The 17,933-nt window shown below is 38.5% G+C and overlaps 2 pseudogenes; both read right to left on the bottom strand.

The window, feature by feature from the left end:
• Window positions 1-2,537: 2,537 nt before the first annotated feature.
• On the bottom strand, window positions 2,538-9,455 carry LOC135229346 (olfactory receptor 4C6-like; annotated as a pseudogene).
• Window positions 9,456-15,747: 6,292 nt separating this feature from the next.
• LOC100656552 (olfactory receptor 4C3D-like) lies at window positions 15,748-17,038 on the bottom strand (annotated as a pseudogene).
• Window positions 17,039-17,933: the final 895 nt, after the last annotated feature.

Below are 17,933 nucleotides of genomic sequence, written 5' to 3'. Positions count from 1 at the left end.
GTAGAACTCTCCCTTCGGTTTCCAGGGTTGTGGTCTTTATGGAAGCCAACTGCCACATTTTTCTCCTTTGGAGCAGCTTTGCTTCATAGCCAAGCATTTAACCATTGTGCCACCAGGTCTCCTTAGTTATGTGTCTAGCTAGAACTATAAAGGGGAGTTCTATTACTAAAAGGGAAGAGAAGAACAGGTGTTATCGACTGAATTATGTCCCCAGAAATAGGTGTTATAAATCCTAACCCCAATACCTGTGATTATAATCCAGTTTGGGAATGTGTTTTCTTTGTTGTGTTACTGAGGCTGTATTAGCATTTGCTAACCCGGATTAACCTGTTGTCCTCCAGAGGATTCTGACTCATAGCGAACCTACAGGACAGAGTAGAACTGCTCCATAGAGTTTTCAAGGAGTGCCCAGTGGATTCGAACCGTCAACCTTTTGGTTAGCAGTCGTAGTTCAGAACCACTACACCATCAGAGTTTGCATTAGCGCAGGGTGTGTCTTAAATCAATTTCTTCTGAGATATAAAAGAACAGATTGAGCAAGCAACAAAGCAAATAGAGTTGGGGGAAGGTAAAAGCCATGCCACGTGAGATATCCAAGAAATAGAAGCTGAAAGACAAAAAGACCTCCCTCTAGAGCCAGAAGAGAAAGCCTTCCCCCATAGCCAGCACCTTGAATTCAGAGTTCTATCATCCTAAACTGTGACAAAATAAATTTCTCTTTGTCAAAGCTGTTCACTTGTGGTATTTCTATTATAGCTGCAGCAGATAATTAAGTCAATAAGACTTCTGCCTCACCATGATTGCCTTAGACCAGAGATTGGCAAACTATACCCTAAAGGCCAAATTTGGTTTTCCACCTACTTTAGTTGTTTTTTCTTTCTTTTTTTTAAATTGTGACAAGTATATTTATAACAAAACGTTTGCCATTTCAACAATTTTTGCACGTACAGTTCAGTGATATTTGTGTTGTACAACAATCACTATTATACACTTCTAAATATTTTAGTCATCCTTAACAGAAACTCAGTGCCCCCTAAACAATGACTTCTCATTTTCCCCTCCTTTCTGCCTCCGGTAACCACTAATAAACTTTATACACTTGCTTATTTTGCAAATATTTCATATAAGTGGGATCACTTAATATTTGTTCCTTTGTAACTCACTGATTGCAATCAGCAGAATGTTTTCCAGCTTCATCCATGTATCAGGACTTTACTTCTTCTTATGGTGAGTAATACTCTGCCTTATGTATGTAACACATTTAGTTTATCTATCTGAGCCTACTTTTAACATTAGGAAAATTCCCCAACAGATCAAAAATATTTAAGGTGAGGAATCTCATTTTGGTCCCTCCAGTTATTAAATTCTATAAATGAAATAAGAAAATGGTCATCATAAGATTCTTACACAGGCAGACTTATCATGCTGTCACATACTTTGTCTGCTTCTTCAACATGGAGCAAGGTGAATAAATATAAAACGAATCCAGGTATTTAATTCTAAAATATTGTAAGCAGGCAGCAAACATTATATTCTACTATATGTATAACAAAAGTTAAATGGAAGCTATGTGCAAAGGTCTCAGTACTAAGTTTCTAGAGTCATCAATTATCCCACGAAAGATTTCTTTTTTAGTTGTTATTCCAATAGAGTCATGCTGATGTCCGTGTTCGTTTTGGACTTAACGGTTAAAAAATAATAGGACCCCGCTTATCAAGGCCCTGCCTAGTTCCCATATCTCATCCTGTACCAAATTCCCCCTTACCCTTTGTGTACCGATTACCCAGATCTTAACTTCAGGCTAGTTGCTGCCTTAGGATTTCTGCATAAGCTTTTTCTTTGTTTTTGGCCTGGGATTCTTTTCCCATTGATTTGTGCTCCTTCTGTCTTATCATTCAGACCCTATTTAGAAGCCACCTCTCAAAAAAGACCCGTGTCCACCTAAATAGAATGTCCATCCAGTCACACGTATACCACTCTATTATAATTTACTAGGAGTCTGTTATCACTATATGACTTTATTATCATCTTACATGTATTTTTGTCTCCTCTATTGGAATGTAAGCTCCAAGAGGAAAGCAAAGCTGATTGTCATATAGACCACCGTATACCCAGCACAAACTCAGCAATTATACCTCAATAATGAATAAACCTGGTGGTTAAGGAAAATTGTTGGCAGTTGTTATAGCTAGATAACTATTGTACATATAAATTTTGTACTTAAAAATAAAAATATTGATTTAAATTCTGTGCTTTGTTTCAAATACTATAACTGATCATTACAATTATTGTCATCATATATATCACATGTATTTGTCGTAACAAGAAAATGATAACAAAGTAAAATCATGCTATGACCTTTGACTTCCCATAGACCTAGTCAGGGGAGGCCTTTAGAAAAGAAACAGTGTCTCTGTGGTGACAGCTTTTCCACAACAGGATCAGGGAGAAAATAAACACCCTTTGTATTTAGAAACCCACATTTAGAAGGTAACAGCAGGAATCATTCTCCCATAGCTAAAAATAAAATAGGTCAATATCATTTCTCTTGTTCCATATCTGTTGCTGTCAAGTTGATTCTGACTGACAGCAACCTTATAGGACAAAGTAGAATTGTCCCATAAGTTTTGCTAGGCTGTAATCTTTATAGAAGCAGATTGCACATCTTTCTTCTCCAGAGCATCTGGTGGATATGGACCATCAACCTTTCAGTTAGCAGGTGAGTACTTAAGCAATGTGCCACCAGGACTTCTTTCTTGTCCAATAAAGAATGTATAACTTCATGACACAGACACTGTCGTTGCTGTTGTTTGTTGTTGTTAGGTGCCGTCAAATCGGTTCTGATTCATAGTGACCCTACGGACAACAGAAAGAAACTGGTCCTGAGCCATCCTCACAATCGTTGTTATGCTTGAGCTCATCGTTGCAGCCACTGTGTCAATCTACCTCGTTGAGGGTCTTCCTCTCTTCCACTGACCCTGTACTCTGCCAAGCATGATGTCCTTCTCCAGGGACTGATCCCACCTGACAACATGTCCAAAGTATGTAAGACGCAGTCTCGCCATCCTTGCTTCTAAGGAGCATTCTGGCTGTACTTCTTCTAAGACAGATTTGTTCATTCTTTTGGCAGTCCATGGCACATTCAATATTCTTAGCCAACACCACAATTCAAAGGCATCAATTCTTCTTTGGTCTTCCTTATTCACTGCCCAGCTTTCACGTGCATATGATGCTATTGAAAATACCATGGCTTGGGTCAGGTGCAGCTTAGTCTTCAAGGTGACATCTTTGCTCTTCAACACTTTAAAGAGGTCCTTTTTTGCAGCAGAGTTACCACGTGTCTGTCAGTTTGTCATTCTGTGGGGGCTTGCATGTTGCTGTGATGCTGGAAGCTATGCCACCACTATTCAGATACAAGCAAGGTCACCCATGGAGGACAGGTTTCAGCTGAGCTTCCAGACTAAGACAGACTAGGAAGAAGGACTGGCAGTCTACTTCTGAAAAACACTAGCTGGTGAAAACCTTATAAATAGCAGCAGACAAAGACACTAGATTCTAAAATCTCTTGACTCCTGCATGAGCGACTCTTAGTCTGTTTCTGTAAATGATAACAAAAGGCTCTGGAGAATTAACCATATGGGGCAGCTCTACTCTCTCCTGTCGGGTTGCTATGAGTTGGAATAAACTCGACAACAATCAGTTTTTTTTTTTTTTTTTGGAGTGGCCTCCATATTAAACAGCACACCACTAAACTGAGACTATGCTTGCCTTCAAAAAGGACACTTTGTAGCACAAAAACCAGGAGAATTCTAAATCCTTAGGCATTTATATGTATTTATCTTTCCCAATTTTTCCCAACCATTGAATTTAAACAGAGTAAAAATCGACAACTAAGTCTCTTTTAGACTGATATTTATTGAATAATAATTATTAAGCATCTGCTAGTCGACTAGAGGAGTCCCTTAGTGGCACAAACTGTTAACGCTTTCTGCTATTAACCAAAAATTTGACGTTTTAAGTCCACCCAGAGACACCTCAGAAAAAAAAAGACCTGGCAATCAACTTCTGAAAAAAAATCAGCCATTGAAAACCCTACAGATCAGAGTTCTACTCTGACACACATAGGGCTGTCATGAGTCAGAATCAACTCCATAGCAACTAGTTAGCTGACTGGAAGTGTATGAACTACTAGGTTTACAACGTGAATGAATAAACACCACCCCTATCCTAACAATTACAATTTTGTGGAGAAAACAGAGAAAATAAAAACACACTTACTTATAAAGTAAGTACAGTTTCTGCTTATTTATCATAAGGATATAAATGGGATGGAAAGCTAGAGAATAACTGAAAGAAGTTACTAGAGACAAGACTTCTTGAGGAGATAGGTAGTCGTCTGAAAATGAAATTTTATATATATATATATATATATGTATATATATATGTATATATAAGATTGAGCCAGATGAAGCATCTGGAGAAGGAGATGCCATCAGACAGAAGTGTGAGAACAAAAGCCATGAACTGGGAAAAGCTCAAAATCTCCAAAAATCAGTTAAAAAAAGAAGAAAAGAAAGACAAAGAGGGCTAGAGCCTTGTGAAAATGATGAAGTACAAAATGTACCAGAGAGGTAGGCAGCAATGTGGTTAGGCAGAGTACTGCAGTGTCTTGAGCAGATTTGTATGCTTAAAAGATGCCACTTAGTATTGTATATGCAAGAGATTTGATTGAATGCGGAGCATGAGACCTCACTGTACCTATAGGAAAAATTTGTTCTTGGCATGGAAGCTACTGACAATCCAGGATTTGTTGCCTCTTCCAGAGTTTTTTCACGGCATTTTTCACCTCTGCATTCCTCAGGGTGTACATCAAGGGATGTAACATGGGTGCAACAATGGTAAAGGACAGAGCCATTGCTTTGTCTATGGGATAAGTGGCCACAGGTCTTACATACAAGAAAATGCATGGCACAAAGAACAAGACAATCACTATGAGGTGGGAGCAACAGCTGGAGAGGCCTTTGCACCACCCTTCACAGCTGCAAGACTTCAGGGAGCAGAGGATGACCACGTAGGAGGCAACGAGGATAAGGAAGATGGTCACACACATCACCCCACTGTTGAGGATGACCAAGAGGCCCAGCATACAGGTATCCATGCAGGCCAGTGTCAGCAATGGAAATAAATCACACATAAAGTGATCAGTGACATTGGGACCACAGAAGGGTATTTGGTACGTGAAGAGAAGCTGTATTGTTGCATGCATGGACCCACCTACCCAGGCCCCTCCCAGCAGCAGGCAGCACACTTGAGAATTCATGACAGTCATGTAGTGCAGGGGCTTACAGATGGCCACGTAGCGATCATAGGCCATCACGATGAGAAGGATGATTGGCACCCCACCAAAGAAATGTTCTGCAAAGAGCTGGATCATGCAGCCTTCCAGGGAGATTGTAGTACTCTCAGAGAAGGAATCCACAATCATCTTGGGAGCTATGACAGAAGAATAGGTGGCATCCATGAATGACAAAGAAGGAAAAAATACATAGGTGACCTCAGACTCTGACTTGCAGTCATAGTTACCACAATGAGTAAGTTTCCCAGTACGGTAGCCACATACATGTTTAGAATCACAGCAGAGAATATTTTCCGTAGCTCTGGGTTCTTTATAAGACCCAAAAGAATGAATTCAGTCACATTGTCTTGATTTTCCACTTACTGTAGGCTGATGTAAGCACACAACTATGAGCTGGAAAATCTGCAAGAGCAATTTTTTTAATTATTGTAAAAATGTAATAATACAAGCGCAACATTTGTCAATTCAATATTTTTCAAATGTACAATTCACCAATAGTGATTAAATCAATCGTATTGTGCAACCATTACCAATATTCGTTGCCAAATTTTCCATTTCCATTAACAGAAACTCAATGCTTCCTAAGTAAGGATTCCCCCTTTCATCCTCTCTCTTGCCCCTGGGAGCTACTGTTAAACTCTGATCTCTATGAATTTGCCTATTCTGGGTGTTTCACATTAGTCAAAGGACATATAACATTTGTCTTTGTAAAAGCAATATTATTATTTCTTTTTATTGGGCTTTAGGTGAAAGTTTACAGCTCTAGCCAATTTCTCATTCAAAAATTTATACACATTTGCAAACCTCACAATATGACAGCAATATTATTTTTAATTGATAACCACCAGATGTTAGGTATTTTTTGTGCCCCATCTCACACTCTCTTGACCTATCTTTCTCTCCAACCATTGGCCTCGCAACCAGCTGTTCACAATTACAGCCTAACAGTAGCTTGATTCTACAAATTGACCCAACACTACCTCCTCTCACAGTCACATCTGTTGCTTTCTGTCCATGCACTTGCTGCTTGAGATATTTTGGAGACCCTGATACATCATTCTCAAGCAAACACACACTTAGAAATATGAGGGATTTCACATTCCAGAGGGAAACTCTTGATCATTTGGATATAGGAGCCAGTAGATAAATGGTAACCAGCTCAACTCAACCTTGGGTTAGCTTGCTTTGCTTCCATCTTTCACTCTTCCCAGTTCCTCCATCCTGTTTCCCAGAATAAACCACCTACATACAAGCTCTTCTCTCAGCCTCTTCTTGGGGCACAAGCTAGGATGCTGACCTTTAATCACTAGACATCCAAGAACTTGGGAATTTTCATGCAAATTTTCATTCATTTATTTCACATATTTATTGAGCCCCTTAGAATGTGCTATTTGGAAAGCCTACAAGACAGAGAGGCCATATATCAAGGAATCTCTACTTATTAAGGCCTATCCTCTGCTCCTCCCATCTACATTTCTTCCTTTTCAAATTGGCTTAGGGTTGTCATTGTTATTATTAATATCATTATGTATTTATAATATTCAATGAGTCTTTACTATGTCTCAGGCAGTAGAAAATCCTATGAAATATTTTTGTCATTTTAGAGTTAAGACACTGAAGTTTAAAAAAAAAAAAACATTGCTATCAAGTTGATTCCAACTCATAACAACTCTGTAGGACACAGTAGAACTGCCCCATAAAGTTTTCAAGGAGCCTGGTGGATTTGAACAGCTGAACTTTTGGTTAGCAGCTATAGCTCTTGGGGTGAAAAAAATGACATCAAGGTCATCATATAACTAGTAAATACAGAAGCCAGATTTTTCTGGTTCTAGAATCATTTCCATTAACAAATTATATTGCATCTCTCATTCTAGTATCGAGGGCACAATATGTGTGAACCACTGTTTCAAGATATAATTTCACTTTCCTAATAATCCAATGAGATAGATATATTCTTCCTGTACTCACCAGAACATTCAACAAGTCTACAGTAAAGAACATGTTCTGCTTATATACATTAAGTATCCAGTCCTGAACCTATAAATTACAATGACTGCCTGACTGCCCAATTGTTTCTAGTAATTTCCCACATGTGCTGATTACAGAACCTAAAACTTAATTCTCTTTCTCTGTTCCAGGAAGACCCAGGTTCACAACGTGATAGACACCATCTCTGCACATAAGCATAGTGTATATCATTCCTTCCATTCTTCCTTGGGAAGGGGGACTCTCAGATAGAACAAAGGGTTCTAAAGATGAGCCAAAGTATCAATAAATCAACTCTTTTATTATATTTTTAAAATTTATTTCATGCTAGCAATGTGCTTGGTCTGCTTTATGCATTATCTCATCTTTTTTTTTTTCCGTATCACACGAAATGGGTGCTATCATGAATCCCATCTTGAAGATAAGGAAACTGAAGGTTAAAATCATTATCTCATCTATGATGAGTGTGGGTTATGGATCCAAGTATCTTATTTCGAAGCACAAGTTCTTCACTGCTAGACTGTACCACTGAAGAAGTGATCAGCAGCCTCTATTAGCTAGATGCAATTGTTTCTGTAGCAAAGAACAAATGATACGGTAAAAGCACAGTTTCAGTAGGCAGCAAACTCCCCTTTACTAACGGTACTTGAGAACAGGCTGTCTTTTCCTTGGCAGGAATGTAGAAAGGGTTTTGCTTTAAATGGTGATATAAACTACATGTCCTCTAAATACTAAGAGTCCCATTCTTAGCATCACCCTTACCCCTTACTCAACAAAGTAAGCAACTTCGAGAAGACTTTTCAAATCTGCAGTATGGACCAACCCGAATTTCTTTCACCTTGAGCTCAAATAATTCAAAAGTTCTTGAATAGCTCTAATTAAATAGAAAGAACACATTCTTGGAATCGGGATAGCTGAGTTTTATTCCACACTGTCTCTCTACTGCCTTAAGATACCTTGTTAGGATGCTTACCACACTGGGCCTCAGTTTCCTCCTCTGGAGTGTGACTTGATTTTGGCTGATGATGGAATCCTAGGAGTTCAAGGGATACATCTCAAGGGCTCTGTCCCTTTCAAACACAGCAGCTCAGCTCATCTTCACTAAATGTTTACTTTTCCAAGTACAAGAACACGCACCTCAGCCAGTTATTTTGTACCCTGGGAAAGGCCATGGATTCACAGTGAGCAGACTTAGTTTTCCATTCCAATCAGGCACTGGAAAAAACAGCTGCCCTTGAGTCAATTCCAACTCACAGGGACCCCATGTGTGTCAGAGTAGAACCGTGCTCCATAGGGTTTTTGATGGCTAATTTTTTGGAAGTAGATCACCAGGCCTTTCTTCCAAGGCACTTCTGGGTGGCTTTGACCCTCCAATTTTTCAGGTAGCAACTGAGAGTGTTAACTGTTTACACCACCCAGGAACTCCATCAGACTGCTTACTCACTTCATAGTATTAACTTTCCTAACCTTCAAATCCTGCAAAAAATAAAAGAATGCAATAGTAAGTAAAGTCAACATGTGTCAAGTACTTACCACTTGAGGGCACATGATTTTCTCTTTTAATTCCCACAAAAACTGTATGATATAGGAACTATTTTTTATCATTTTTTGAAATTCCAACCTGACTTTCCGATGCAGTGGATGAGGCTTAGGAAGTTGTGAAACTTGCTTAAAGCCTTTTGGCAAGTACTTGATAGAGTTCACAGCACAGGCTACCAGCCACTATGCTCTATAACCCTTCCAAGAATTTTATATCCTGCCTCACAATACTGTAGTGAAGGTCAAAGGAAGTAAAGAACATGAGATTCTTTGGAGTGCACTGTTCAAATATTCATGATTATTTTCCATTCGTGTATATTACTACCTCCTGCTTCCTCTGCCCATGCCCTCGGCTGGCATCCAATCCATCACCATCCCTCCTTCATGCCTCAGTCCTAATACCCCGTTCACCAGTGTCTTCATGAATATTTTGCCTGACATTTATGGTGTTTCTAATTGTCTGCCTTTCATACAACGCAGCAATGAGCATCAATTTACAAACGTCTCTGTTTACTAGTTTGAATATTTTTATTGGCGAAGTTCCTAAAAACATCATCACCGAGACCAGAGGCATATCTCCGGAAAATAGTGCCTAAGGCGATTAGTTTTAAGTTGCTGAATGATGTCTCACAACTTGAGATGTAAACTGCAATGGTGAATAGAAACTGCTCTTTGGTGCCCTTCCCTTTCTCCCCTCAAGTGGTGTCCAGGGCCTGTCTCATAGCTGCCATACCCTAGTTATGCTTCTACCCTAGATGTGCTTCTAAAAATATGCACATTTTTAACTTTAATGGATTCTGTACCATTAAAACCCTTTGCCTTGGTGTTGATTTGGACTCATAGTGACCCTGCAGGGCAGAGTGGAACTGCCCCATAGGGTTTTCAAGGCTGTAATCATTACAGAAGCCGACTGTTACATCTTTCTCCTTCAGAGCAGCTGGTGGGTTTGAGCCACGAACCTTTCGGTTAGCAGCCGAGCACTTAACCGCTGTGCCACAAGGGTTCCTTTCTATAGCATTAAAACTCTCTCAAAATTCAGTTTTATTAAAGAGTCATTTCCCTGCATTCTTACTAACATTAAAAAAAAAAAACATTAGATATTCTCAATCTTGGTTATATTCAACAAATTATAGGGTGAAAAATAATATCTCATTTAATTTGCATTCATTCAATCATTCATTCAAAGAATTTCATTGATGACATAGGTAACAAATTGGTACCCAGAAAAAGCTGGGTGAAATACAATGTAACATTTATATGGAGATATACTGTCTATATACAACTATCCATATCAAACCAATAATAATAATAAATTGTTAAGCACCTGCATTTTTGTACTTGGCTAGTTTTTGATATAATTATCTTCTTTAATTCTCACATCTGGCAATGACCAGGCACACTTTATGACTGAGGAAAAGCAAAACAAACAAACTGCTCAAGGTCATACAGGTATTAATTGACAAAGGCTGGATTTGAATCTATTCATCATTGCACTTTACATCTCTAGTCTTGAGACATCATTCAGCAACTTAAAACTAATTGCCTTAGGCAGTATTTTCTGTAGATATGCCTCTGGTCTCGGTGATGATGTTTCTAGGAATTTCTCTGATAAAAATATTCAAACTAGTAAACAAAGACATTTGTAAAGTGATGTTCATTGCTGCATTGTATGAACTTTATAGCTGATGTATGTTTCCTCTGCCTGAATTTCTCACAGAGATAATTTCTCCCGTGAAATCCTGGATAACAAGAAGAGGTTAGCAATGTGTTCAGTGAGTGCCTCTGGGTCGTCATTTTTAATGAGCAATCAGCAGCCCTGCTTTCTTGGGAAGGTATGTGCCCCAAGCATATATATCATCAATAAGGACTTTAAAAGGACTATTTCCCTCCCTAAGTCTTCCGAATACACCTTGCTTTTCTTGAGAGTCGAGGACTTGTTAGTGAAGATGGAATAATCTCCAGTTGTTTTTTTGTGTAGGATGGAAGTTACTATATGATTGTAGACACAAAAATTAATGTTTACTTGGGATTCTTCTGCAGAAAGGGGGGGTTATTCTTTCTTAACTTCTCCACCCTCTTCCTAAGCAAATCACCAGCATCACCCCCAACACAACACTACCACCACCCCTTCAGCAGGGATGCTCACAAATAGGTGTGTAAGTTTTTATATTGATTGAGAGATATATTTTAAAGATTTCAACTCACCATGACATTGATAATGAAAACCAGAGATCTGAAGTATCGTTTACTAAGTAAAAGAGAAAAAAATAAAAACACCATGTAAGTTTTTTCTCAGAGGCTATTACTAGAAAAATTAAGGTTAAAGAAATTGGTACAAAAGGAAACAAGATACACATATAGACAGAGAGAGAGACAGCACCCTGGTGGTGTAGTGGTTAAAGCGCTCAAGTGCTAACCAAAAGTTCAGGAGTTCAAACCCACCAACCACTCTGTGAGCGAAAGATGTTGCAGTCTGCTTCTGTAAAGATCGCAGCCTTGAAAACCCCATAGGGCAGTTCTACTCTGTCCTATAGGGTTGCTATGAGTCAAAATTGACTCAACGGCAATCAATATGTACATATATACACCGTTTCTGTTGATTTGATTCTGACACATAATGACCCTATAAGACAGGGTAGAACTGCCCCACAGGGTTTCCAAGGAACGACTGATGGAGTCGAACTGCCAACATTTTGGTTAGCAGCCAAATGCTTAACCACTGCACCACCAGGGCTATATGTATATATATATATGTATGTATGTATGTATGTCTTTTAATGTATTAAGTATATCTAAACATATGAGAGAGAATAGAAGGAAAACAGAAAAAAAATTTTAAACTATCCTCTTCACACCAAGTGTTCCCATTCCTTTCTACAAGCACATCTTTGAAGCATGTATACACACTCTTTTATTTGCTAGTATTCATATCTGGATAAAGGCCCAAATATTAAATTATGACATTTCTGTTTTGATAATGTGCCAAAAGTTATTAAGGTAAATGAGCTAAAAATTGTTGATAGCTCAAGGCTCTTACCCTGAGATCACAATTTGTGTAAACAGATCAAACAAACAGGTGTATTATTAACAAATTTTAGGTATAATTGTGTGTGTGTTTAGATGATTCAATTATTTCAACAATTTCAAAATAACAACTTAAATTAATAGGAACATATTTAGTACTTAAGTTTTTAGGGCCATCTTCAAAGCTCAGTCTGGTGTCATCTCTGACTTCTGAGAACCCAACCAGTTACCCAGTGATCTCGGCAGGTAGAGGGTAAAAGGTCATTGAGATAAATATTCTAGAATCACGTCAGAGTAACCAAAAGTCTGACTCCAGCCAGGATTTACTCACATGAAGCTTCTTTTATAGAACAGCAAGAAATTAAGGCACGTGAGAGTTTCAGCTTGGTTGTTACAAAAGTAGAGACAAGTAAATCAGGACCTGTACAGCCAACAAATAGTCCTATTACTTAATGGGGAATTATTTTGATAGAACTCAATGGCAGCAGGTAGAGTGTCTAATGATTTTCAAAAGAAATTTAAAACAGGTGCTCTAAGTGACAAGGACTTATATAGGAAACAACCTTTGTGGTTGGCAGAGTAATTTAAATTTTCTCTAAATAGGAAAGATTGCCAAAAGACAGCCAGGAAAGCTACTTACAAAATCATTCAAGGGACTGTGCCTGCCATCTGGCTGTACTTTGAGCTTAATTTGAAAGGAGTTTCCAATCCGCATCTTAGAAGAAGCATCATTAATAAGATACCTTCCTTTGGGTGATGGACCTGTACTAAAAGAGGACAGAGAGTTATTTTCAAAAACTGGAAATGCACCAACTTGCATCATTGCAATTGCATCTCTTTGAGGCTGGGTCTCTACTGACTAAGGAGCTAATCACCGTGCAGTGAATTCCCGTCTAGCCCTCAGGGGCTGAGCATCACTGGAACCAGACCAAGATGATGATTCACATGCACAAATATAGATCCTAGTATTAACCATTCAATTATTTACTCCAAGACTAAGCTCTGTTCTTAAATAACAGAATGACCACAACGATCTTTCTGCTTAATAATACAGATCCAAAAAAAAAAAAAATTAAAAAAGAATACAACTTATTCTTGGCCATCTAGCAAGGACCAGGACTGAATTTTTCTATCACCTAGCCTGATGATCTTTTCATCTTGTAACACTATCATTAAAATTATATCACATCTGACTTTGTGAATTCCAAAGTCAAGAAAGACCCTCTGTGCCTTGGGTTACTGGCACATTTCTATAATTACTTAGCATTTGATAGAATTTTTCCTTGATATTTTTAACATAATGCCTCAGTTGCATATAAAATTATGGCAGAATATATAATTATCTCATACAACAACTTTCTAATCTTCAATGGCAGTACACTGCTGGATTGAAGAAAGATGCTCTTGGATTATTCATTTTATATTTGAATGTTTATTGTAAGACTCATTGAGTCATATTTTCATCCCCCACTCTAGAAACAAAGTGAACAATTATTTTAAGGGCAAATAAGATGGTGCAAGACTGGGTGTTTCATTCTGCTATGCGTAAGGTTGCCATGCATAGGAACTAGCTCCACAGCAAACAACAACAACAAAAAGTTGGTTAAAGACAAAAAAATAGTTTCCACTATAAGGACTGAAAAAAGTATCTCAGCCAGGAAAAATAAGGGTTAACTCTCTCCTACTTCATAAGAAATTGTATTCTCAAATAACTTGTTTCCAATTTAGATATATTTGAGGTTATAGCTTTTATTCTTTTCTACCTTCATTAATAAAAAAGATACCAATATCCTACTTTTTCAACTTGTTCATTGGAGTTTACAACTGGGTAATTCATATATTTGACCTTACACTTGGGAACTTACAACTGGTTCATTGACATATTTGACCTTACACTTTGCAAGTCTCCTGAAATGAAATTTTACAAAATATTATCCTCCCAGATGATGGACAACCTCTGCATTTGGATCATCTTTGCTAATCTACTACAATTACTCTACCTTCTCATCTAACGATTTATACATGGAGCCTTCTAACTAAGGTCCCTGAGTGGTGCAGATGGTTAAGTATTCAACTACGAGCAGGAAAGTTGGCCATTTGAACCCACGCAAAGGTTCCTTGGAAAACAGGTCTGGTGCTCTGCTTTTGAAAGATCATAACCTTGAAAACCCTATGAGGCAGTTCTACTCTTATACACATGGGTCATCATGAGTCAGAATCAACTCAATGGCAACAAACAACAGAGACATGCTTTTCCTTATCACAGACAGGTATATTATCTACATATTTATGTACTCCATGTATCTCTGTGCTATATATGTACACACACACACTTCAAACAACTACACAAATCTATATCCAGTTGTTATCTTTTGCATCACTCCTTAATAAAACTATTTTCTTCATTATACTTATTTCTAACAAACTTACATTGTTCATTTATTTGTTTCCTAGTTTATTACTCATCTAATCCTTACTGGAATTTAAGTTCCACACAAACACGACCCTTGTCTACAGAGTTCTACACTATATGCCCAGTCTTTGGAACTGTCTGGCAGAATGTAAGCACTGAACAGTATTTCTTGGATTAAAAAATAAGCCAAAATTTCCTGAACTTAATAAGGAAGACCGAAGAAAAATTGAATTGTGGTGTTGGCCAAGAATATTGAATATACCATGGACTGCCAAATGAATGAACAAATCTGCCTTGGAAGAAGTACAGCCAGAATGCTCCTTAGAAGACAGGAGGGCGAGACTGCATTTTACATACTTTGGACATGTTGTCAGGTGGGATCAGTCCCTGGAGAAGCATATCATGCTTGGTAAAGTAGAGGGTCAGCAGAAAATAGAAAGACCCTAAACGATATGGATTGACACAGTGGCTGCAACAGTGGGCTCAAGCATAACAACGGTTGTAAGGATGGCACAGGACCGGGTAGTGTTTCATTCTGTGGTACTTAGGGTAGCTATGAGTCAGAGCTGACTTGACAGCCCCTAACAACAACAACATAATAACATAGAGTGACCAGCATAAAGAAGCATTATTGCTGGAAAATATTGCTACTTGAGAAAAATATCTGCAACAAATTTGACATAATTTTTCCTGGAGGACAAATTGAATCATTAGGACTGAAAGTGAATTTCTTATATAGAGATGTAAACATACCACAGAAAGTATATTTTATTTGAAAAGAGAATATGACTTAGATATGGAAGTTCTGGATTTAAATTCTGTAGCTAAGATCTTAGACGTCTGACCTGAGGCAACTAAGTTAACTAAACCTCTTTTAGCTTCAATTTGCTTCTCTGTAGGATGGGCATATACTGAAACTACCAACTGAGTACATAGATGAAATGACCTAACATTCATTTAATGTAAATACATTTACAGAGCAATAGCTTTGGAGCCTTACCGTAAGTCTTTGTGTTGAGATTAAATTAAAAAAAAAAAAAAAATGTTTACCTTCATTGTTTCAAATGGCTCCTCAAGTCTTGGTAAGAAAAAAAGTCCTTTATAGTCATAAAAAACTGCATGCTACGAGCACATTTGAGAAAATAAGATCAAATTAAAGGTAAATTCAAAATGTCTGGCTTATATTTTGTGCTGAAAAAAATTTAGTAACATGATACGAATTGTTTCTTCTATTAGCACCTCTTGTTTTTCTTGGTAGATTAGTGGTGAACCACAACAACAAAAAATCAGCAGTGGTTCTTTCATTCCCAGCTGTCTATCCTCCCCCCCCGCCCCCATATATCCAGGAACTTCTTTTCTCTTTTTTGCTTACTGCAGGCAAAACCAAATATACAAAAAAAAAAAAAAGAAGAAGAAGAAGTCCTGAGACCAAGGTGCTGTGGAAAAGCCAATTTCACCCAAGTAAGATATGATTGAAGAATTTCATAAAATAGTAGTGAGACTGGAGCAAAGTGTACTCTAGAATCACCAAACAAGGGACTTGCAGTCCTTTCTCTGATGTATATCCTGAACGTATGCACAATGAGCATTGGAGCCTCAATAAAGTACATGAAAAACTATCAAAAGCAGCTACCAAAGGGCCTAACCACCATTAAATGTTCAATAAATGTTAGTTTCTGGGCCTTGTTTTGATCAGTGATCTGCAAAACTTGAAAATCCTCTTTCACAGTTTACCACAGATATGATCCTTCCTTTATCTCTTTACATCATCACTTTCTGGCATAATGAATAGCCTAAGCTACTCTTGTCTTCAAAAAATTTCTCATGGCATTTTTTACCTCTGTGTTTTTCACTGTATAAATGCTAGGGTTTAACATCGGGGTGAGGATTTCAAAAAAGACAGTCACCAACTTGTTCACTGGATAGGTGGCCATGGGACGCATGTAAGTGAATATACAGGGCACAAAGAAAGGTACAACTACAGTAAAATGGGAGCCACAGGTGGAGAGGGCTTTGCGCCGCCCTTCAGAGCCATGGGATTTCAGGGAGCACAGGATGACTATGTAGCAGATGAGTAACATGGAAAAAATGAGCAAGCACATGACCCCACTGTTGGCAGCAAACACCATTCCAAGTATATAGGTGTCTCTGCAGGCAAGCTTCAGCAGTGGGAAGAGGTCACACACGAAATGGTCAATGGTATTGGGGCCGCAGAAGGGCAAGTTGATCACGAAGAGAATCTGCACTGTGGCATGAAGGATTCTGCCAATCCAGGCCACAACCACCAGGAGGTGGCAGAGTCCCTGTCGCATGATGGTAGTGTAGTACAGGAGCTTGCAGATGGCTACATAGCGGTCATAGGCCATGACAATGAGGAGGATGATCTCTGACCCTCCCAGGAAGTGTTCCACAAAGAGCTGAGTCAGGCAGCTGCCCAGTGAGATGGTTCTCCTCTGGTAGAGCAGATCAATGATCATTTTGGGGGTGGTGACAGAGGTGTAAGAGGCATCTATAAAGGACAAGTAGGTGAGAAAGAAGTATATGGGAGCCGAAAGTGTGGGGCTGAAGGAGATGGTGATGACAATAAGCAGATTGGCCAGCACAGTAAATAGGAAAATGCACAAAAAGGCAATGAAAAGTATTTTCTGCAAATGTAGATTCTGTGTGAGTCACAGGAGAATAAATTCAGTCACACTGTTGGGAGGCATGAGACGATCCATTAAGGGAATGATGTCTTTCTGAGACCTGAATTACCTGCAAAAAGATAAAGAAAGATACCTAATTAATGGTGAAAGGGTTATAGTTTGAATTTCACAATATACAAATAGGGTAGTTGCCATAATTATGCAGCTCGTCCTTAGCGCCCTTCACCATGGTAACTGGTTCAACTATTCTTTCCTGCTTCCTCCATGTGCTTTCTCCTTATTTTCAGAGACACCTAATCAACTGTAAAGCATCTTCTATAGAGCAACCACTGAAGTGTAATTTACTGAGAGAATACTCGGCAATATACATGAGGGGAACTGGATTCTCATCCTGCTTCTGCCTCCATGTGACTTTGCTAAGTCCTTTCCCTACTCTTCTGAGCCCTCTGCACCTGGGAGCTTAGTAATTGTAACTGTGAAATGTATCTTGGGAGCTTCTAAGTACTGCACACAGGTAAGAGTTATTATTTCTTCCAGGAGAATTTGCATTCGAGCCCCCAGTTCTAACTGCAGAATGAAAGACATTGTCTCTTCGTCAAGAAATATCTATCATAAGGAGACAGATTAGGGAATTTTGTAATCAGTTGGAAACAACCACCACAAAACATATGCTATTCATGTCTGTTTCCTTGCTGTGCTTACTAAAGTGTCAAAGAATGTCTGCAGTGTCCGGCACTTACTAAGTGATGAACGCTTGGTGAATTGACACACTTTCTATACAACCCTGTGGAAGAATATGCATGCTTTGCCAGTCCATAAACCTAGGAACCCAAGTGCTCTGGTCCTTCCACTCTGTTTATTACTACTCTCTATGAGAAAAATAAACTTTTGGAAGGTAGTTGCATTCCAGTTTAATGTTTCCAGCAAATTTTGTGGGGTGAGTTGAAATATTACAAGATCATTGACTGTC

Source organism: Loxodonta africana, unplaced genomic scaffold (assembly GCF_030014295.1).
Source record: "Loxodonta africana isolate mLoxAfr1 unplaced genomic scaffold, mLoxAfr1.hap2 scaffold_272, whole genome shotgun sequence".
Classification (NCBI taxonomy): Eukaryota; Metazoa; Chordata; class Mammalia; order Proboscidea; family Elephantidae; genus Loxodonta; species Loxodonta africana.
Note: the sequence above shows the minus strand (reverse complement) of the source record. Positions and strands in the feature narration are given on the sequence as shown.